This window comes from Neovison vison, chromosome 11, assembly GCF_020171115.1.
Source record: "Neovison vison isolate M4711 chromosome 11, ASM_NN_V1, whole genome shotgun sequence".
NCBI lineage: Eukaryota > Metazoa > Chordata > Mammalia > Carnivora > Mustelidae > Neogale > Neogale vison.
The window spans coordinates 67361362-67383589 of record NC_058101.1 but is presented as its reverse complement, the minus strand read 5'-3'; the positions used below and the strand labels follow the sequence as shown (position 1 = coordinate 67383589).

At 43.7% G+C, this 22228-nt stretch overlaps 1 protein-coding gene across 3 annotated transcripts in view; it reads left to right on the top strand.

Annotated features, from left to right (window-relative positions):
• Window positions 1-768: 768 nt before the first annotated feature.
• The window catches only part of FAM193A (family with sequence similarity 193 member A), a 165823-nt gene continuing 144363 nt past the window's right edge, over window positions 769-22228 (top strand). For 2 of the 3 annotated variants that reach the window (XM_044267911.1, XM_044267910.1), the window contains exon 1: window positions 769-822. The gene's annotated coding sequence lies outside the window, so the exon portion shown is untranslated. The remainder of the gene's footprint in view (window positions 823-22228) is intronic. The other variant, XM_044267909.1, reaches the window with a different exon arrangement.

Here is a 22228-nt window from a genome sequence, read left to right as displayed (position 1 = left end):
GCGCGGGTGTCGTCGCCGGCTCAGCCAGCTCCCCCCACCCAGTGCCAGCCCCTCGCGGCGACCTGGCGAGCGGCTGCGCGCAGCCTGACGGGAATCGTGGTCATCCCGCCCTATACCCCCAGCGTTGACGGGGGCGCCTGGACTCCAACTCCCGGCGTGCCCTGCGCACCGGCCCTCGTTAACGGCGGGAGGGGGCGGGCGAGGCGGAGGGGGAGCGGCGTTCGGGAGGGCGGAGTAAGGCGGAGGGGGGGGGAGGGCGCCCACACCCCTCCCCCTCCCCGCCGCTCCTTCCCCCTCCCCCGACGTAAACTGGGATCCCTTTCCCCTTGTGTCCGCCATATTGGACTCTAACTCTGGTCAGCGGCGGCGCCGGGCCCGGTGGACTCGCCGTTCTCCCGCCCAGCGGCCTCCCCGCAGCTCACGCCCGCCCGGCCCTCCCCGCCCGGAGGCGACCCCGCGCAGCGCCCCCCGCCCTCGGCCGGCCGGAGCGCCCTGCCGCCGCCTCAGCCTCCCCGCCTTCCCCGCCCTCCGCCGCCGCCCGCGGCCCCGCGCCCGCTCCGCGCCCTCTCCCCGCCCGCCCGCCCGCCATGAGCCCAGCCGACGCCAAGCGCGGGGCCAAGCGCCGGAAGAACAAGCGGGGCGGCGGCGGCGGCTCGGGCGGGGGGCAACGGCGGCGCGGGCGGCGGCAAGGCCGGCCCGGCGGCGGCGCTGCGCGGCTCCCAGGCCGCGGGCCTGGCGGCCCCGGGCGGCGCGGCAGCGGCCAACGGGCCCCTCGGCTCCGGCGCGGGCGTGGGCGGTGCCGCCCCCGGAGGCTACTTCGAGGTAAGCTGCGGCGCGGCGGGGGCGGGGGGTACGGGGTGGGCGGGCGAACGCGGGCGGACCTCCCGCCGGGGCCGGGCTCCGCGCGGGTAACGGGGGCCGGGGATCCGGGGATCCGGGGCGCGGGCGGCTTGCGCCGTGACAGCCCTCCCGCGGGGACGGTGAGCGCGGGGCGGCGGGCTGCTCGCGCCGGGTGCCGGCATCTCCTGGGTGCGGCGCGCCGTGCTGCCTGTGCCGCTGCCCACCTGCGCGTCGCTGTCACGGACCCGGGGGCGGTGCCTTCTCGCCCCGCGCGGAGCTCGTCCTTGAGATTGCTCGCGTGCAATTCCAGAGTAATTAGGAGTCAGGTGGCGAGCGGGGCTTCCCTGCGTGGTCGGGAGTTCTCTCCGCCGTTGTCTCGCCATGCCGCCCAGAATTCTCCATCCCGTGCGAGAGGCGACCCGGCAGCGCCCGCCGGGAACTTTTCTTTCTCTGCTCCGATGTGATCATTGGGGAGCCGCCTGACAGCCTTCCGGAGGCCTGGCTCTGTGCCTCCAGCGTCTCAAAAACTTCCAGGGGCAGTTGGTGGTCTGGTTACTAAGGAGTGTATGTAGTGTTGGAACTCAGGGCATTGGAAAAGTACTTTCTCCTGTATTGTCCATGGGAGCAGCTAGCGCACGTTGTGGGTTGCTGCACCTTTGTTCCGCGGTGGGTCACAGCACTCAGAAGACACAAGGTGGTACGAGGGTGTGCAGGTGACAGCCATTTCCAGTGGTTCCAGTGGCGACTCTAAGATAATGGACTTCTCCAAAGTTGAGTGGTTAGAACTGTTAAGTTGTTTTAAAGACATTTGCAGTTGGAAAAAAGAGCCTCATCAGTATTGGTGTGCCACATTGTGACACAAATTGTTTTATACAAGATTCTAAATATCGTGTTGGAATGGCACGGAGTGAGAGCAGAAAAGAGAAATGATTGTGTATGGCGTGGCTTTGTCATGCTTTTGCATTAATTGAATATACAATAACGTTTGTGTACTTTATTTTCCGTTTAAAGGATTTCCAGCCTTTTCTGTTGTGGAGTAAGTGCAGTTGTTGCATCTTTCTCTAGATGATATTGTTACCTTTGTTTGGGATCCTGGAACACAGCCCTGGACTTCAGCCTCCAGAGGCTGCCCCTTTCCAATACCCTGGAGAGAGAAACAGGTACAGGGGTTGGGAGCAAGGATGAGGTTTGGGCATTTGGATCTTTGGGCTATAAATTAAGGGCCATGTTTGCGGATCCTGGGGAGGTGAGGGTAGGAGGTCTGCCCATGCAAATCCTTTATGAAAATGTTGATAATATTTGCTGTAGCATGGTGTATAATCTACCATTTCGATCAATTCAATAAAAACAAGTTTGTGGTACTGTTGTTTTAGGTTTCAATAAGCCCCATTTACTTTGCAGTATTTAGCTAAAGTAGTTTTCCTTTAGTTTATTATTCTGATCACATTAGTCAAACTCATGTAACCATCTATCAAGTATTATTATTATCATTTTATTTTTTAGAGAGAGAGGGGGGGAGAGTGCTTGCAAGTGGGAGTGGGGGAGAGAGACACATAAGCAGGCTCCATGCCCAGTGGGAGCCTGTTGCCCATGAGATCATGACCTGAACTGAAACCAAGAGTCAGTCTCTTAACTGAGTCACCCAGGTGCCCCATCTAGTATGATTTTTGACAGGACTATCTTATTTTGTTAAACTTACGAATCAAGATTTTTGACATGACCCTGTAAGAAATAAGACATCTTAAGACCTGTAGTGCGTGCTTCCACTTATACAACAAAAGTTTTACAAGATGATATTCTGGCTTTTTTGTCTTTTTTATTTTATTCCATTTCATTAATAAAGTGATTTTAGTACACAGAATTACTTTACTGTGTACCATTGATTTGTGACCATCACCTTGAGAAACATTCTATTTTACTGTATTTTAAAGTTTCAAATTTTTATCTTGAGCTCTGAAATTTCTTTCTTTCTTTCTTTCTTTTTTTTTTTTTAGATTTTATTTTGACAGAGAGACACCGCGAGAGAGGGAACATAAGCAGGGGGAGCCAGAGTGGGAGAGGGAGAAGCAGGCTTCTCGCGGAGCAGGAGCCTGATATAGGGCTCAAGCCCAGAACCTTGGGATTTTGACCTGAGCCGAAGGCAGACACTTAACGACTGAGCCATCCAGGCACCCATTAACTATAAAATTTCTTCGCAAGCTTTTTTTTTCCAAGAAAAAAATTTTTTTAAGATTTATTTATTTGAGGGACACCTGGGTGGCTCATTGGGTTAAAGCCTCTGCCTTCAGCTCAGATCATGATCCCATCGTCCTGGGACTGAGCCCCGCATCAGGCTCTCTGCTCCATGGGGAGCCTGCTTCCTCTCTCTCTGCCTGCCTCTCCGCTTACTTGTGATCTCTCTCTGTCAAGTAAATAAATAAAAAAAAAATTATTTATTTAACAGAGAGAAAATGTGAGGAAGGGAAGAGGCAGAGGGAGAGGAGAGGGAGAAGCAGACTCCCTACCGAGCAGGGTGCCTGGCGTGGGACTCAATCCCAGAATCCTGGAATCACACCTGGGCCGAAGGCAAATGGTCAACCAACTGAGCCACCCAGGCCCTCCTCAGAAATTTTTTTTTTTTTTTTTAAGATTTTATTATTTATTTATTTATTTATTTAAAGATTTTATTTATTTATTTGACAGAGAGAGAGAGAGAGAGAGAGATCACAAGTAGGCAGAGAGGCAGGCAGAGAGAGAGGGGGGGAAGCAGGCTCCCCGCCGAGCAGAGAGTCCGATGCGGGGCTCGATCCCAGGAACCTGAGACCATGACCTGAGCCGAAGGCAGCGGCTTAACCCACTGAGCCACACAGGCGCCCCTAAGATTTTATTTATTTATTTATTTGACAGAGAGAGAGAGATCACAAGCAGGCAGAGAGGCAGGCAGAGAGAGAGGAGGAAGCAGGCTCACTGCTGAGTGGAGAGCCTGATGCAGGGCTCGATCCCAGGACTCTGAGATCATGACCTGAGCTGAAGGCAGTGGCTTAACCCACTGAGCCACCCAGGCACCCCCCCCCCCCCAGAAATATTTTTAACGACTTTATTTATTTGACAGAGAGCACACAAGCAGGGGGAGCAGCAGGCAAAGGGAGAAGTGGGCTCCCTGCTCTGCAGGGAGCCCAATGTGGGACTCGATTCCAGAATCCTGGGATCGTGACCTAGGCTGAAGGCAGATGCTTAACTGACTGAGCCACCCAGGTGCCCCTCTTTGCAAGTTTTTTTTTTTAATCTTATTTATTTATTTGACAGAGATTGCAAGTAGGCAGAGAGGCAGGCAGAGATAGAGGGGGAAGGAGGCTCCTTGCTGAGCAGAGAGCCCTATGTGAGGCTCCCAGGACCCTGGGATCATGACCGGAGCTGAAGGCAGTCTTAACCCACTGAGCCACCCAGGCGCCCCAGTGCAAATGTTTTTAATGGTGTGCGAAAGATACCCCATGGTGGCAGGGATATAAGTGTTTTTGACACTGATCACAAAAATTCTTACTATAATTCTGAAGCCTCTGAATTATTTCCCCGTAGATGATGACCTCTTTGTGGGAACCTTGTCTCGTGCAGAAGAGGCACCCAAAACAGTGTTTGTCAAGGGACGCCTGGGTGGCTCAGTTGGTTAAGTGACTGCCTTCGGCTCAGGTCATGATTCCGGCATCCTGGGATCGAGTCCCACATCGGGCTCCTTGCTCGGTGGGGAGCCTGCTTCTCCCTCTGACTCTGCCTGCCACTCTGTCTGCCTGTGCTCTCTCTCTCTGACAAATAAATTAAAAAAAAAAAAAACAAAAAAAAAAACCCCAGTGTTTGTCAACAAGTAATAGGGAGTGGGTACCAGCCCTCCATTTCTGGGAGAAGCTTATGATTGCTTCTAGGGGGGGCATCTTCCCATTCTCTGTAGGGTCACCAGAGTAGAAGTTGCCTAAGAGAAAAGTAAGAGTGGAAGGACTGTCTTGATTCTCAGGTGGGGTCCCGCGTGCTGGGCACAGCCCTGATTGTTAGTCCTAGGACCACCTTCATCAAGGCAAAGAGGGCTTCTCCGCATGTGAGTAGTTTCTACATAGAAACAATGGCTTGGCAGTAAGTAGGAAAACATAATGTAGTTTATGGAGACTTTTGCCCACCCAGACTAGGGTATACAAATTTGATAGGCTCTGTGCCCTCAGGCATGGTGTCAAACCTCAAACTGCCTTGGCATCCTAAGTGATATGACACCTAGCTCTTAGGATTATTGTAAGAATTAAACAAGTCAACAGTGTCTGGTGACACACGGCGCTGTGTGTGCACATGGTCATTATTTACCAGGAGGCTGGGTTGGACTTTATTAGGGACTTTGCTACAGGGTCCTTGCTTACTATTGATGAAGCTTTTTCCACTTGTGGAATGGGAAAACCGTATACAGTTAAGAACAGTGGACACAGCTGCATCTTGGACAAGGCCTTATTCTGATAGCCGTGTTTGGTGGTCTGCTCTGATGTGACAATAAAGGATTTGCCCTGAAATGGAAAGTTGGTATGTGAAGGGTATCGTGACTATATCTTATTATTTTGCATTTTTCTGTTTTTAAAAAGATTTTATTTATTTATTTATTTATTTTTTAAAGATTTTATTTATTTATTTGACAGAGAGAGAGATCACAAGTAGGAAGAGAGGCAGGCAGAGATAGAAGGGGAAGCAGGCTCCCTGCTGAGCAGAGAGCCTGATGCAGGGCTCGATCCCAGGACACTGGGATCATGACCTGAGCTGAAGGCAGCGGCTTAATCCACTGAGCCACCCAGGCGCCCCAAAAGATTTTATTTTTTTGAGAGAGCATGCAAGTGAGCAAGAGCATGAGTAGGGAGGGGGTAGGGGGCAGAGGGAGAGGGAAAAGCAGACTCCCCACTGAATAGGGAGCCTGATGTGGGGCTCAGTTCCAGGACCCTGGGATCATGACCTGAGCCAATGGCAGGTGCTTAATTGATTGAGCCACACAGGCACCCCTGCATTTCTATTTTATTTTATTTTATTTTTTAAAAGATTTTACTTATTTATTTGAGAGATCAAGAGAAAGCACAAGCCAGCAGGGGTGGGGAGAGAGGCAGAGGGAGAGGCAGAGGGAAAAGCAGGCTCCCTGATGAGCAGGGAGCCCATTGTGGGGCTTAATCCCGGGACCTTGGTATCATGACCTGAGCCAAAGGCAGATGCTTAATTGACTGAGCCATTCAGATGTCCCTGCATGCATGCATGCATGCATTCATTCATTCATTTCTCTCTCTTTCTGAAGATTTTATTTATTCATTTGTCAGAGGGAGAGCACACGCACGCAGGCAGAAGCAGGGAGTAGCAGAGGAGGAAGCAGGCTCCCTGCTGAGAAAGGAGCCTGATGTGGAACTTGATCCCCAAGACCTTGAGATCATGACCTCAGCAGAAGGCAGATGCTTAACCGACTGAGCCACCGAGGCATCCCCGCCTCTGCCTTTCTATTTTAAATGTAATTTAAGGTTCATGATATGTTAAGTGAAGAAGGAAGCTTACAAAATAGAAAATGTTTGTAGTACAGACCCACTTTTGTAAAGTGTCTGTGTGCATACATATTTGCATAGGAAATTTCGTCTGATAGGATATACATCAAAATATTTTGTGGTGGAAATTCTGATGGCTTTCTTTTTTCCTTTTTGCGCATGCCTCAAGCTTTAAGACTACAACGAGCATTACTTGTGGACCAAAAAGGTGAATGTTATTTTTACAACCTGATATTACTAACATTTTTCTTTCTTTTTTTAAATTTTATTTATTTATTTGAGAGATAGAGAGAATGGGGGGGGCAGGGAGAGGCAGAGGGAGAGGACAAAGCAGACTCTGCATAAACCAAGGAGCTAGGCTTCAGCACATGAAGGTCACGACCTGAGCTAAAGGCAGATGCTTAACCCACTGAGCCATCCAGATGCCCCACATTTTTTATTTTTTTCCAAACAAAGCTGATTTTGGCTTTTGCTACCTTTTTACACTTAAACATTTAGGTATTATACAAAATAAAAATATTTACACTATCAGAATTATGTTTTCTGAATAGGTGTGCAAAATTCAGTCATATACATATTTACAAAAACCAGAATTCCTTTGTTGTGGAAATAGACCCAGGTCACGAGCTGTTGGGCTATCAAATTATATATAGTTTACACTCATAGCTCAAAAGGGAATTTAGAGCTATTTTTGCAATGCTATTAGAAATTTATAAAAGGAAGTCTTTGGGGGGGTAGGGATCAAAGTACATTTCAACAGTGATACTAAAGTTGTAAAGTCAGAGTAACCTATTGTGATGTTGGAGGCATTTGTAATAACGTAAATCCTTTTCATTGATGAAAAGGTGGTAAGAAGGAGATAATGTTAGTAATGTTTAAAGGCTGTCCTACAGTATATCCATAGTTAGATGATACAGTTACGGATTTGGGGGTGCCTTGGGTGTGTGGCAGAAATCGCTGTGGTGATGAAATGAGGTTCATTCATAACTTTCTCTCAAGTTCACATTGGCTTTAGTGACCTGAGGAAGTATGTCAAATAAAGATCTAGAACCTTAACGTGATTTAATTAAGATTAACAATGTGGTGAAGCTGCAAAGAGCACCTCCCTCTGTGATTCAGTCTATTATGTATGTGTACATCCACATAACCAATGTATCGAGATACATATAGAATATTCCCAATACCCTAGGACACTCACTTGTTCACCTTTGCAGTCATCCCCACCACTGTTGTGCATTTTGGCTACATTTGAATTTCACATGAAAATGCTCTGCCAGTGCTCTCTGGCTCCACACTGAGACACAGTCATTGAGGGAGCAGTTCACCCTTCTCTTTGATGGCATGTGGTTTTCCATTGTGTGAGTATGCCACAGGTGATTCATTCTGATATTGAGGGACATATGTACATATAGGCTATTTTATTTTATGGCTGATATGCACTTTACTGTACATGTCTTTTGGTGGACATGAGTACTCCTTTCAGTCTTGTATCTGTGTGTGTGTGTGTGTCTGTGTGTCTGTGTGTCTGGAGTGCTGTGCAGTGTGACTTCAGTAGGTAACTGCCCACCAGTTTCTCTAAGTGGTTTTATTGAGTGCTGATTAAAAAATTAACATGTAGTGGGATTGATGCTTTAAGATGTACAGGTCTTTGGATGTAATGCATACACGGATTAATGTATCCGCTACCACTGTCAGGGTACAGAACAGTTTCATGCCCACAAAAGCTCCCTCATGCAATCCCTGTGCGATCACACTCTCTCCCACCGCTAAACTCTTGGCAGTCAGTACTTTGTTACTATGATTTCGTCTTCTGGAGAAGTTACTTAAATGGAATCATATAGTATGTAACTTTTTCACGCTGGTTTATTTTCACTCAGTATGTGTAATAACTTTGAGACTCCTTTGAGTTGTTCCTGTTTACTGCTGAGTAGTAGTTCTTTGTATGGACGTACCACAATTTATCCCTTTTCCCAGTGGTGGACGTTGAGGTTTTTTTCAGGTTTTGGTGAACATTAATACAGCTGCTATAAAAATTTGTGTACAGGTTTTTGTATGGAAGTAAGTTTTCATTTTTCTAAGGAGTGGGCACCGGGCCGTATGGTAATATTATAAGAAACTGCCACACTGTTTTTCAGAGTGGCCTTACCTTTTCAACTTCCCACCAGCAAGATATGAGAGTTCCAGTTACTTTGCATCCTTGCTAGCTCTTGGTGTTGTCAGTAGTTTTTTTTAAGGCTTTCAATAGGTGTGGTGTGGTTTTTTTTTTTTTTTTTTAAAGATTTTATTTATTTATTTGACAGAGAGAGATCACAAGTAGGCAGAGAGGCAGGCAGAGAGAAAGGAAGGGAAGCAGGCTCCCCGCTGAGCAGAGAGCCCGATGCGGGACTCGATCCCAGGACCCTGAGATCATGACCTGAGCCGAAGGCAGCGGCTTAACCCACTGAGCCACCCAGGCGCCCCGGTGTGGTGTGGTTTTAATTTGCATTTCCCTAAAGACTACTGATATTGAACACTTTTTTTTTTTTTTTTTAAAGATTTTATTTATTTATTTGACAGAGAGATCACAAGTAGGCAGAGAGGCAGGCAGAGAGAGAGAGAAAGGAGGAAGCAGGCTCCCTGCTGAGCAGAGAGCCCGATGCGGGACTCGATCCCAGGACCCTGAGATCATCACCTGAGCCGAAGGCAGTGGCTTAATCCACTGAGCCACCCAGGCGCCCGATATTGAACACTTTTTATGTGTTTGTTTGCCATTCTTGTGTCCTCTTGGGTGAAGTATTTATTCAGACTTTGCCTATTTTTAATTGGGTTTATTTTCTTTTGAGTTTTGAGAGTTGTTCATAATTCTGGATAGGAGTCCTATGACAGATAAGTAATTTGCAAACATTTTCTTACAGTCTGTAATTTGTGTGTGTGTGTGTATTTTTTAAGATTTTATTTATTTATTTGACAGAGATCACAAGTAGGCAAAGAGGCAGGCTGAGGGAGAGGGGGAAGCAGGCTCCCCACCAAGCAGAGAGCCTGATGTGGGGCTTGATCCCAGGACCTTGAGATCATGACCTGAGCTGAAGGCAGAGGCTTAACACACTGAGCCACCCAGGCACCCCTGTAATTTGTGTTTTTATTAACTTTTTTTTTTAATCTTTTTTTTTTTTTTTTAAAGATTTTATTTATTTATTTTACAGACAGAGATCACAAGTAGGCAGAGAGGCAGGCAGAGAGAGAGGAAGGGAAGCAGGCTCCCCGCTGAGCAGAGAGCCCGACGCGGGACTCGATCCCAGGACCCTGAGATCATGACCCAAGCCTAAGGCAGCGCCTCAACCCACTGAGCCACCCAGGCGCCCCCAGTTTTTTCTTATGAATCACAATATTTGGTGTCATCTAAGAACTCTTTGTTTTATAAAACTTCTGGTTGTATTTTTCCTTTATGTTTTCTTCTAGAAGTTTCACAGTTTTACATTTAGATCTGTGATTCATTTTGAGTTAATTTTATATAAGGTATCAGATTCAGGTGGGGATTTTTAAATTTTTCCATATGGATATTAGGTTGTTCCAAATCCATTTATTGAAAGGATAATCTTTCTTCATTGAATTGACTTTTCACCTTTGTCAGAAGTTAGTTGATCTTATTTGAGTGGGTTATTTTTGTACTCTATATTCTGTTCCATTGACTTAGAGGTCTATTTCATTGCCTATACCACATGTCTTAGTTACTGCAAGTCTTAAAATTGAGCAAGGTGACTTCTTTAAAGAAATTCTCCAACTTTAAAGAAAAAAAAAGTTTTGGCTATTTAGTTGTTTTTCTTTTCCATACATTTTAGAGTTAGCTTACCTATACTTACAAATAATTCTGGGATTTGAATGGGATAGCCCTAAATCTATAGATCAGGTTGGTGGAGAATTGACATCTTTACTATGTCACGTCTTCTAATTTGTGAACATATTATGCATCTCTATTTATTTGGTGATCTTTGATTTTTTTTTTATTGAGGTATAATTGACATTTAATTTGTGTTAGATTTTTTTTTTTTAAAGATTTTATTTATTTATTTGACAGAGAGAGATCACAAGTAGGCAGAGAGGCAGGCAGAGAGAGAGAGGAGGAAGCAGGCTCTCCGCTCAGCAGAGAGCCCGATGCGGGACTCGATCCCAGGACCCTGAGATCATGACCTGAGCCGAAGACAACGGCTTAACCCACTGAGCCACCCAGGCGCCCCAGATTTTTTTTTTTTTTTTTTTTTAAGATTTTACTTATCTATTTGACAGAGAGAGACACAGCGAGAGAGGGAACACAAGCAGGGTCAGTGGGAGTGGGAGAGGTAGGCTTCCCATCAAGCAGGGAGCCTGATACGGGGCTTGATCCCAGAATCTTGGGATCATGACCTGAGCCAAAGGCAGAGCCTAAGGACTGAACCACCCAGGCACTCCTGTGTTTGACTTCTTTCATTGGTGTTTTGTAGTTTTCAGCAGATGGATTCTGTATATGTTTTGTTAGATTTATATTTAAGTATTCATTTTTGTCAACATTTATAAATGTGTTTTTGAAAAATTTCAGTTTCATTTATTTATATCATGATGGTCCATAGAAATGTAATTAAATTTTCATTGGGATTTTCTGTGTAGATAGTCATGGTGTCTGAGTATTGATTTTGTTTGTTTTCCATTCTGTATGCTTTTTCTTTCTTTTTCTTCCTTCATTGTACTAGCTAGGACTTCTAGTACAATTTCCTTGTTCCCGATTTTAGGGTGGAAGGATTCATTATTTCACCATAAAGTGTGTCTGCTATAGTTTTTTATTTTTTATTTATGTATTTATTTTTTTAAAGCTTATTTATTTATTTATTTATTTTGACAGAGAGAGACCACAAATAGGCAGAGAGGCAGGCAGAGAGTGGGGGAGAAGCAGGCTCCCCACCGAGCAGAGAGCCCGATGTGGGGCTCCATCCCAGGACCCCGGGACCACAACCTGAGCCAAAGGCAGAGGCTTTATAACCCACTGAGCCACCCAGGCGCCCCTGCTGTAGTTTTTTAGATGTCCATTATTAGGCTGAGGAAATTTTTTTCTACTTCTACTTCTAGTTTGCTAAGAGTTTTATTAATGGATTTTAGATTTTATCAAGTGCTTTTTTGAATCAAATTGAGAAGATCACGTTTTTCCTCATTAGACTGTTACTGTGGTAGCTCCCATCACTGATTTTTGAATATTGAACCAGTTTTGCATTCCTGGAATGAACCCTGCTTCATCATGGTATATTACTCTTGTTTTTTTTTAATATCAAATGTTATAAGATTTATTTGTGTATGTCCTGGAGCGTAGAAATTAGAAGAATGATCTAGCAAAGAAGTAGGATACAAAAATGAATAGGACTAGCCCCCTTCACAAGAATATATAACCTAATATTGTCCCTTATTTCTGCCCCTTCAGGGAAAGACAGTGATACAGATGAGGCCTTTCTGTTTTTCCACAGTTCTTGTTTGTTCTCAGAGTGGACAGCAGGGTAGAAGATCTGTCAGACCTCACAGTTCCAGCTTTTTGTATGTGGTCTCCTGGGTTTTTTTTGTTTTGTTTTTTAACATATAATGTATTATTTGTTTCAGGGGTATAGGTGTGTGATTCATCAGTTTTACCCAATTCACAGTGCTCACCATAGCACATACCCTCACCAGTGTCCATACCCCAGTCACCCCTTTCCTTCCACCCCTCTCCCCTCCAGCATTCCTCAGTTTGTTTCCTGAGATTAAGAGTCTCTTATGGTTTGTCTCCCTCTCTGGTTTCATCTTGTTTCATTTTTCCCTCCCTTCCCCTGTTATTCTTATTTCTCAAATCCCTCATATTAGTGAGATCATATGATAATTGATGATAATTGTCTTGCTCTGATTGATTTATTCCCTTAACATAATACCCTCTAGTTCCATCCATGTTGTTGCAAATGGCACGATTTCATTTTTGATGGCTGCGTAATATTCCATTGTATATAGGTATATTACTCTTTTTTTAGTTGCTGGATTCAGTTTAGTAATATTTTGTTGGGCTTTATTGTGTCTGTTTTCATGAAGTAAATGTCACTAGTTTTTTTATTCTTTTGTCTTTGCCTGGTTTTGATATCAGTATAATGTTGGGTGCATTAAGTAACTTAGGAATTGTTACTTTCTCTCTGTTGTAGTGTGTACTTTTCGAAGAATTGACCCATTTCACCTAAATTTTTGAATTTAAATGTGTAGAGTTGTCTGTAGTGTTATAATGTAATATGTCTTATGTCTGTGAGGGTCTACAGTGAAGTCCTCTCTTACACTCTTTCTTTAAAAAAAATTTTATTTATTTGACAGAGATCACAAGTAGGTGGGGGTGGGGGAGCAGGCTCTCTGCTCAGCAGGAAGCCCGATGTGGGCCTCGATCCCAGGACCCCGAGATCATGACCCGAGCTGAAGCCAGAGGCTTAACTCAGTGAGCCACCCAGGCGCCCCTTCCCTATTTCATTCTTGATACTGATTGATAATTCTCTCTTTTTTTTCCAGCCAGTCTTGGCTAGGGTTTCCTCAAGTGTTATTTAAGTTCAACTAATTAACGTATAGTAGATTATTAGTTTTAGAGATAGTCAGTGATTCATCAGTTACATGTAACACCCAGTGCTCTCTATGTTACATGCCCTCCTTGATGCCCATCACCCATTTACCCCATCCCCCATTCACCTTCCCTCCAGCAGCCTTCAGTTTGTTTCCTAGGGTCCAGAGTCTCTCATGGTTTGTCTCCCTCTCTGATTTCATCTTACTTTATTTTGCCTTCCCTTCCCCTTTGATCTTCTGTTTTGTTTCTTAAATTCCACATATGAGTGAAATCATATGATAATTGTCTTCTGATTGACTTATTTCACTTAGCATAATACCCTCTAGTTCCATCCATGTCATTGCTAATGGTAAGATTTCTATCTCTTTTTATGGTTGCAGTGTAGTATTCCATTGTATATATACCCCACATCATCTTTATCCCTTCATATGTCGATGGACATCTGGTCTCTTTCCATATTTGGGCTATTGTGGACATTACTGTTGTAAACATTGGGGTGGAGGTACCCCTTCAGGTGCCACTGGGTTTGTATCCTTTGGGTAAATACCTAGTAGTATAATGGCTGGGTCTAGCATAGCTCTATTTTTTAACTTTTTGAGGAACTTCCATATGTTTTCCACGGTTGCTGTACAGTTCCTCAAGTATTTAATGTTTTTGAAGAAACAGCTTTTTTTTTTTTTTTAAAGATTTTTATTTATTTATTTGAGAGAGAGAGAGAGAGAGATCACAAGTAGGCAGAGAGGCAGGCAGAGAGAGGAAGGGAAGCAGGCTCCCTGCTGAGCAGAGAGCCCGACGCGGGGCTCGATCCCAGGACCCCGGGATCATGACCTGAGCTGAAGACAGAGGCTTCAACCCACTGAGCCACCCAGGTGCCCCATGAAGAAACAGCTTTTTGTTTTGATTCCCCCCCCCTAAAGATTTTATTTATTTATTTGACAAAAGAGAGATCACAGGTAGAGAGGCAGGTGGGGTGGGGGGGGGTGAGGCTTAGCAGGGGGCCTTCAGCAAGGGGCCCTCAGCAGGGGGAAGCAGGCTCCCCGCTGAGCAGAGAGCCCAATGTGGGGCTCCATCCCAGGACCCGGAGATCATGACCTGAGCCGAGACCTGAGCCGAAGGCATCGGCCTAACCCTCTGAGCCACCCAGGTGCCCAATTTTTAAGGTTTTATGGTGTATCTTGGTGAATGTAACTTATGTACAGAAAACATATATATTCTATTATTGAGTGGAATGTTCTCTGAATGCCATTTGGATGCAGTCAGTGATGATGTTTTGAGTTTTTTTTTAATATTCTTGCTGATTTTTTGTTTACTGATACTTAGTTGCCAAGAGTCATGTTGAAGCCTGCAAAAATTGATTTCTCCTCAGAGTTTGTTTCATTTTTGCTTCATGTATTTTGAAACTGGGCTATTTGGTGCATATACATTTAGGATTGTTATGTCTTCTTGGTGCAATGGCCCTTTTGTCATTTAAATTATGTCCCTCTTATCCAAATGGTATTTTTGGCTCTTAAGTCTACTTTACCTGATACTAACAGAGCCCCTTTAATTTTCTTTTCATTAGTATTTGCATGGTAGGTATATCTTTTCTGTTTCTTTAATTTTAACCTACCCGTGTAATTATATTTGAAGTGTGTTTTTTACAGATAGTTGCTTGACTAATTTTCATTAATTATTTATATTCTTGTTTTTACTTTTAATTATAAGGTATATGTGAAATATAGTTATTAACTTGAGGCCTTTCTTTCCTGGTCTAATTACTGGTTGAATATATGTATTTGGTGTACTGTGAGCTGCTGCTGTGCACTGTGTAGCTTGCTTTATGTGACTCTTTTGCTCCATTTGGCTTTTGGAACTCGCTTGCTGGAACACACTGGCACGAAGACACAAGCTGTCTTTAGAGAGACTTTAAACTGTATGAGTTGGGATCAAATAATTTGTATCTCATGGTACTACAAAAGATTTATTTATTTATATTTTTCTTGTAGAAATCAACTTTAGTTTCTAAACTTTTTTTTTTTTTTTAAGATTTTATTTATTTATTTATTTGACAGAGAGAGAACAGTCAGGGGAGAAGGAGAAGCAGGCTCCTCACTCCATCCTAGGACCCTGGGACCATGACCTAAGCTGAGGGCAGACACCTAATGACATGAGCCACCCAGGTGGCCCGTTTCTAAATTATCTAATAATTATGTGGCATTCAATTAATCACATTTTCTGTGGAAATGGACTTTTAGTAGAATGCAAAGGACATTCTCTCTCTCTCTTTTTTTTTTTAATTTTGTTTTTAGGTAATCTCTACACCCAAATTGGGGCTTGAAAACTGAGATCAACAGTTGCTTGCTCTACCGCCTGAGGTAGCAGGAGCCCTGGCATTTTTCTCTTAAATATTCTGAGTACAATATTAGTTACATTGTGAAACTGAGTGAGAAGTTGGAGAATTTAACTGCTTATGGCCCAGGATTTGTGTTTTTTTTTTTGTTTTTTTGTTCTTTTGTTTTTTTAAGATTTGTTTACTTGAGAGAGAGAGAGTGAGCATGTAGGGGCAGAGGGAGAGAGTCTTAAGTAGACTTTATGCAAGTGCAAGCCCAGCACAGGGCTCAGTCCCAAGACCCTGAGGTCACAACCTGAGGTAAAGCCAAGAATTGGATGCTTAACCCACTCTGCCACAGGCGCTCCAGCCCTGGGTTTTTATTTGACACAGAGAGACACGCAGAAAGAGATGGAAGACAAGCAGGGGGAGTGGGAGAGGGACTCTATCCCAGGACCCTGGGATCATGACCTGAGCTGAAGGCAGCCACCCAGGTGCCCAGCCCTGGATTTTTTTTGTTTTTTTTTTTTTTTTAATTTTTATTTATTTGACAGAGAAGAGACCACAAGCAGGCAGAGAGGCAGGCAGGGGGTGGGGGGGAAGCAGGCTCCCTGCCAAGCAGAGAGCGCAATGCGGGTCTCCATCCCAGAACCCTGAGATCATGACCTGAACCAAAAGCAGAGGCTTTAACCCATTGAGCCACCCAGGCGCCCCAGCCCTGGGTTTTTTAAATTAAACTTTTTATTTTTCTTCTTTAAGATTATTTATTTATGGGGGCGCCTAGGTGACTTTATTTTGATTTCACCAACTTTTCCACTATTCTGTTTCTATTCCAAAAACCTAATATGGGACACCACATTGCATTTAGTGGCTCTGAGTTTTAACTTTCATTATTTTTAGCTGCTTTATATATGGAATGGGATGAATTTTTATTTTCCTGAAGGTAGTTCTGCAAAAAGCTAATTAATATATATTTTTAAAGTGTCGTAATTTTGCATTAATGTCAAAATTCAGTGAAATTGTTAACTAATAGTTTGTTACAATCTAATTCTTTCTTCTTTCTTTCTTTTCCTAATTCTTTTATTTTTTCTCTTCATGCTTGGCAATTACTCCACTGGTGAAAGTAGCCCGGCAGGGTAAATGTTGTCTACCAGTGCCTGCTGAGAGGTTAGCCTTCTCTGTAGAGGCCCCTGAAGGTGAGGATCTGTCAGTGCAGGTGCCTCCCTAGTCAAGGACTAGGACATTTAGAGAAGGGAGTTGCCAGCCCCTTGCAAAGCTTTTCAGTTGCTTTAGATAAAGAAACCCCAGAAATGAATTATTGACTATGCTTATTCTATTGTGCTTGCTTCCTGTTTTTAAAAGCATAAAAAAATGACTTAATAACTGCCTTAAATTGTAGCAGGTCAGTTGTATCTCAGTTAAAAAAAAAGATTAATAGGAAGGTTGGATCTACCAACCAGTCATTATAATTAATTGCGTCTCTACAAACTGTGAGTTGAACTGTTCTTCTTTTTTTTTTTTTTTAAAGATTTTTATTTATTTATTTGATAGACAGAGATCACAAGTAGGCAGAGAGAGAGAGGGAAGCAGGCTCCCCGATGAGCCGAGAGCCTGATGTGGGGCTCGATCCCAGGACCCTGAGATCATGACCTGAGCTGAAGGCAGAGGCTTAAACCACTGAGCCACCCAGGTGCCCCTGAGCTGTTCTTTTGATGTTTGCACATTTGCAGATGCCCACACCAGTATTCCAGTTGGAATGCTAGGACTGGCAAATCATAGAATCATAGGACTTGAGAACTGGACAGGAAAACAACGGAACATATGCTTTTTGCTGAGATGGTATTTGCTAGCTGAGGAAGCCGGGGCCCAAAGAATTGAGTTTGGAAAATCCCGTTAATTGCCTTCATCAGTCAGTCTCCCCTGTTGCACCTTTCAGCTCCTGGTGGCATTTATCCCTTCTCAGTGACCACCCGATATACAAACCCCCTGCTGTTCCTTTTTTTTTTTTTTAAGATTTTATTTATTTATTTGACAAACAAAGATCACAGTAGGCAGAGAGGCAGGCAGAGAGAGAGGGGGAAGCAGGCTTCCTGCTGAGCAGAGAGCCCGATGTGGGTGGGACTGGATCCCAGGATGCTGGGATCATGACCTGAGCCAAAAGGAGAGGCTTTAACCCACTGAGCCACCCAGGTGCCCCCTCTCATCACTTTCTTTAAGCTAGTTTTTGTTAGTGACCTTTGTACGACCTCCTCCCCACTTTTTAAGCACAATCCCCACACGCCTGAGCACTTGGAAATCAGGTCCTCACTTCCCTTCGGTGACACCTTCACTTGCTCTTCCAGGCCTTGCCTGACCAACGCTCTGGTCGAATGGAGAGGTTCTCATTCTTGCTCTTCATTTCCTTGGGCTTTGTTGTCCTCCTGCTGTCACCACCTATGTCTGACCCTGTAGCAGTCACACCATTCTGCCTGTGTCAGTGTGAGTGGGTCCTATCCTTCTTGCCTTTGCACCCTGTTTCTCTCGCTTCTTTGCTGGTTAGCCACTGTTTCCCTCTCAGAAGAGGTGACAGGCTGTCCCTGTGGGGCATGTGCCTGCATTGTCCTAGGCCAGGCTGTTGTCTTTCCGGGTTCTTTTGGTGTCTGTCCTCAGCTCACCACGGCATTTAGACTGGATAGTAATCCCTCATTCACTGGGGCATTTTCTTCTAAACTGTGGTCTGTGGCTTACTCTTACTCTGCTGCTCTGGGATCCAGTCTGGTTGGTGTGCACTCCTGCAGTTCTTCCCTCTTTCCCTTTTGTCCTGAAATCTGTTGTCTTAGTTGTCTTTGAATATGGAAGAAAGCATTATCCATTTTTCCGAAGTTAATTTTATATTCCTGAGGTTCTTTTTTTTTTTTTTTTTTTTTTTATTTATATATATTCCTGAGGTTCTTAAGTGATCAATTTTAGTGAGTCTGTTAACCCATGGAAACTCACTGCAAAATTTATGTGAGTACATTATCTTGAGGTCTCTTCAAAACCTCTGTTCTTTCTCTCCTGGATGTGGAATCTTTAATCCTTTATTGGGCTAGTTTCTTTGGCATCCAGATTTTGAATTTCCTGTCTTCCCTTCCCCCTCAGTCCTTCTCTTGACCTTGCTTAACGACTTCAACTACCTTTTTAGCTGTTCTTGTCCTACTGGTTGCCACTAAATAACTTGAATATACTGGTTAATAATATTGGTTACTATTAGTTGCTTCTACTTTCTTCATTTTCAGTCCCTGTTTCACTTCCTTATCCATCTCCCATTTTAATCAGCTTTCCCAGGGGGCATTAAGTGATCATTCTGTTACCAGATCCTGTAGTTGTTCAGTCCTGATGTCTTTTGAGCTCGTTGCATTTGTTCTTGCTTATATACAGCTTTCTGGAACTCTTTTGCTTTCTATTTTTATTTTATTTTATTTTTAGAGAGAGCATGTGAGGGGGAGAAGGGGGAAAGGGCAGGGAGAGAGAATCTTAAGCAGGTCTCACACCCAGTGCAGAGCCCAACGCGGGGCTCGATCTCACAACCCTGAGATTTTGACTTGAGACGAAATGAATTCAAGTTAGACGCTTAACCACCTGAGCTACCCAGGCACCCCTTTTTGCCTTCTTTAACAGGCAGTATCCTGGTTCTCCTCCTACCTGGCTTTGGGTGCACTCATTTAGTCCTCCATTCTACGATACCCACCTTGATGCAGGTGAGTCTATATCCAGTTCTTTCTCTCTCGTTCATTCTTACACTTGATAATTGGTATGTTGGTAGAGATTTCTGATAATAGTCAGCCACTCGAATGTTGATTAGTCTGTCTCTAACATTGTGGTTGCCCTTGGTTACTAGAGTGATGGCTACGGCCTTTCTTGCCTCATTTCTGGCAAGTGAACCCAGCCTATCCATGCTTAGACTAGACTCGTCTCTTCACATTACAAAATAGCATAGTGGTTTATTTGCTAGCTAATTTATCAGAGAAAGTTTTTTTTTAAATATTTAAAAAAAATTTTTTAGTAATCTCTATATCCACTGTGGCGCTTGAACTCAACCCCGAGATCAAGAGTCACACGTTCCACTGACTGAGCCAGCCAGGCGCCCCTCAGAATAAGTTTTTGTCTGAGGATCCCCCGCTAGCCGTATGGGTGGTGCATTGTCAGGCGGGGCTGTGCCAGGTAATCTTGAAGATCTTTCCCAACTTTATGATTTTATGATTGTCAGTCCTTTGGTCACACGCTTTCAGAGACTGCCCATCGCCTACTGCAGACCTGCTGTAGGGGTCTCTAAAGTGAGGTGTGCTTAAGAGGCACTCTGGGAGTAGCAGTGGTGCGGGAAGGACGTGTTAGTCCTTACCTTTTCCAGTAAGATGTTAGGCTGTGCAAACATTGGCTCCGTGGATTGAGGTCGGCAGCCTCACTTGGCTGTGTATTTCAGAGTTTTGAGTCTTGCATGATTGCTGGGGTATCCTGAGGCGGGAGGGGAGGTTCGGTCAGTTAGAGCATGTCGAAGAAGCGCTCATGAAGTATGTTCATGGATCCTCTAATTTTAATTAAACTGGTCCTCACAAAATACGTAGTCTTCAAAGAAACCCTGGGTTGAAGACAGTCCCGGTGATGAAAGTGTATGGAATAATTGGGGAATTGATGGCAGGAGCATCACTGCCACTCCTGTAAGGCTCTGTATTAGCCATGTAACGAAGTTAGGAAAATGATGGAAGCAGAGCCGAGAACTGACTCTTAAAGGTTGTTGAAAATGTGCAGTTGCTAGTGATGAGCTACTCCAAAGTGGTTATCTTGCCTTGAGATGTTAGGGAAGGAGAGAAGTGAGCCTTTACAGTCAGCAAAAGACTTACCAGGTGAGAAACTGCAGTAAATTTTGTAACAGTGTTTCAAGTTAGGGGTTACTCAATCTAGTACTTTATAGAATTTCATTAAATTTAAGGATGAACTCCTCCTGAGGTTTTACATTTCTAAAAGGTTCCATTGGATAAGCAACTGTAGCTAATTTGCACAGTTCTCCATCTTAAATGGAGAACTAGGAGCATATAACATCATGGAAAGTTCGGGTGGAACTAAATTAGCATGATTTAGTAAGTGCAAATGATATATTTCTTCCATTTAGATCTGTATGTATTTAAATAGGAGAGGGACCTTTTTCAGTGAAGACTGCCAGCAAAACCAGCTTTCTATGTAATGTAATTTATAGTATTCCAAAGATCTGTTTTTGTTTTTGTTTTAAAAAGATTTTATTTATTTATTTATTTGTCAGAGAGAGAGAGAGAGCAAGAGCGAGCACAGGCACAAACAGGCAGAGTGGCAGGCAGAGGCGGAGAGAGGCTTTTTTGTAGATTCAGATTGGGTACCCTGTGTGTACGTGTGTGTGTGTGTGTGTGTGAGAGAGAGAGAGAGAGAGAGAGAGATGCTTGGATAGAGTAGGATGGCAGAAAGGACAACGCATGTGAAATTTATTCACATGATGCATAAATAAATTCTTACAGCAATGAATTAAAGCCAGACTCATGCATGGGATCAGCCTGAGCCCTTTTCAGAAGTATAGATCTTTACAGTGTTTTGTAATGAGTTAGGGAATAACTATGAGAGTCCTTGCCAAGATATAGAGCTTTTCTGGATATCTTGTGGTAAAATTAAAAGCTCTGCCTATTCTGAAGGTGAATTGAGTGTTTTTCTTTTACACAAAGACAAGTGGTCTAAATTTGCTGATCTTTTCTGTAATAATAAGTGACTTTCAGTAGAAAGCTACGTAGCAAATTCAGTATTTTTAAGAAAATAAATACTTACTCTGCCCCCTCCAGGTAAAGGTGACATTTTAACAATGGGTAGAAAATTGCTTTTCGAAAGAAGCTTTTGCTGTAGAGAGCATCTTGAAAATGGATGTTTAGAGTTGTAGCCATAATGTTTTGTTTTGTTTTCTTGCTAAGAATAATATAAGTAGTTCATCTTACGGCATACTTAAACTGGGAAATAAAATTTTTATACTGTCTATAAGCTTTTCCTAAAGTTTTTTTCTGAACTTACTAAAAATACAAAAATGTGATACCTTCTGACTTGTGTAAAAACAAAGAACTCTGTGAGGAAGATAAAAATTGATTAGCTGAATTTCAGTAAAAATCTTTGTGTAATTTATTGATGGGAAAAAAAATCAATTAGCATGATTTAGTAAGTGCAAATGATACATTTCTTCCATTTAGATCTGTATGTATTTAAATAGGAGAGGGACCTTTTTCAGTAAGGACTGCCAGCAAAACCAGCTTTCTATGTAATGTAATTTACAGTATTCCAGAGATCTGTTTTTTTTTTTTTTTTTTTAAGATTTTGTTTATTTATTTGTCAGAGAGAGCAAGAGCGAGCGCAGGCACAAGCAGGCAGAGTGGTAGGCAGAGGCAGAGAGAGAAGCATGCTCCCTGCCGAGCAAGGAGCCCGATGTGGGACTCAATTCCAGGGCCCTGCTATCATGACCTGAGCCGAAGACAGCGGCTTAACTGACTGAGCCACCCAGGCGTCCCCAAAGATCTGGTTTTAACACAAAGTATTATACCAAGATTTTGAAAAATAATAAAGTACATTCAATTACACTGGCCTCCTTAAATTTTTTTCTCATGATTCTTTGTTGTAAAAAAGTTTTTCCAGGGTCTTGGTCAGTTAAGCGTCCGACTCTTGATTTCATTTTGGTTCATGTCATGATCTCAGGGTTGTGAGATTAAGCCCAGGGTTGGGCTCTGTGCTGGGCATGGAGCCTGCTTAAGATTCTTTCTCTCCTTCCCCACTCCCCACCCCCCTCTTAAAAAAAGTTTTTCAGTGTTTAAAAAAGTATGCAAAAATAGGATTTCATTTTTATCTTATTATATGTTTTTTTGTTTTGTGTACTTTTTAAAAAAAGATTTTTAATCGCTTTTGAGTCAGAGAGAGAGAGAGCAGGAGCAGAGGGAGAAGCAGAGGTAGAGGGACAAGCAGACTGTATGCAGAGCACAG